The 1,021-nt window shown below is 40.7% G+C and overlaps 1 non-coding gene across 1 annotated transcript; it reads left to right on the top strand.

The window, feature by feature from the left end:
* The first annotated feature begins 581 nt into the window (after positions 1 to 581).
* LOC118915137 (U6 spliceosomal RNA) lies at positions 582 to 688 on the top strand. The gene has a single exon (XR_005025975.1). It is a non-coding gene; the product is annotated as a U6 spliceosomal RNA (small nuclear RNA).
* The last annotated feature ends 333 nt before the right edge of the window (positions 689 to 1,021 follow it).

Genomic DNA, 1,021 nt, shown 5'->3' with positions numbered 1-1,021 from the left:
TTCTTGGTGCTGAATGACTGTTTTGGTGGGGAAAGGAGGTCTCAAAAAGGGGGCTGACTTTCCCATGTGAGGTGAACCTCTTGACTGACGCACAGAGACAGCCTGGACAGAAGTAGGAGGTGAAGGAGGTCATGAGTTTGGAGTGAGATCTCTGGAGTCATTAGTAGAAATTTTGTGGGGAAGATCTGAACTTTCAGAGTCAATGGAATTGAGTTCTGAGCTCATTTTATCTAGCTCTCTTTGGGTCAGTGAGCCCAGCTGACCTCTGGGTTAATCTATCCTATCCCCTTCACCATGTATGCCTGAGGTCTTATGCCTTGCATCCTAGAACCTCAAGGCTCCTGCTTCACAGCAACAATAAGTCAGTGGTTCATTTGACCTGAGAGATTTCTGAGAAAACTGGTCCAGTAGGATCACAGGGCAGAAGCCTGACTGAAGTAGGTTTAGGAGAAAGTCTGGGACAGAAGGTTAGAATTAGGAGACATTAGTCGCATATGTAAGAAATTGGGCAGAGGTGGTTAAAGTAGACAACATGGTTGAATAAATGTATTTGTACTGTTTTTAGATAAAGTATACATGGCATGCTTCCTTTGACAGCACATATACTAAAATTGGAACGATACAGAGAAGATTAGCATGGCCCCTGTGCAAGGATGACACGCAAATTTGTGAAGTGTTCCATGTTTTTAAAATACCAAAAGAATCTCAAAAAAAAAAAAACCAGTATACATGACATAAGAATACTATTAGGCAGAGGGGAAGGAAATGGTTCTCCTTTTGGAATAAGTAAATTTTTTCTCCAGATTACATATTCACTTTATTAGACAATTTAGCAGTCACCTAGAATCAGTACTTATTATCTTATCTGCAATAGTTGTCATTGTATTCCTTTCCTTCTCTAAGTCTTTCAAGAGTTTCCGGAACCTTCTGTGTACAGTTGATGACATGATGGTCATTCTTCACCTTACTCTTACTTACTCCTCTGGCCTTTTTTCCATCACCTTCATGATCCAGCTCTGTT

Source organism: Manis pentadactyla, chromosome 3 (genome assembly GCF_030020395.1).
Source record: "Manis pentadactyla isolate mManPen7 chromosome 3, mManPen7.hap1, whole genome shotgun sequence".
NCBI lineage: Eukaryota > Metazoa > Chordata > Mammalia > Pholidota > Manidae > Manis > Manis pentadactyla.
Note: the sequence above shows the minus strand (reverse complement) of the source record. Positions and strands in the feature narration are given on the sequence as shown.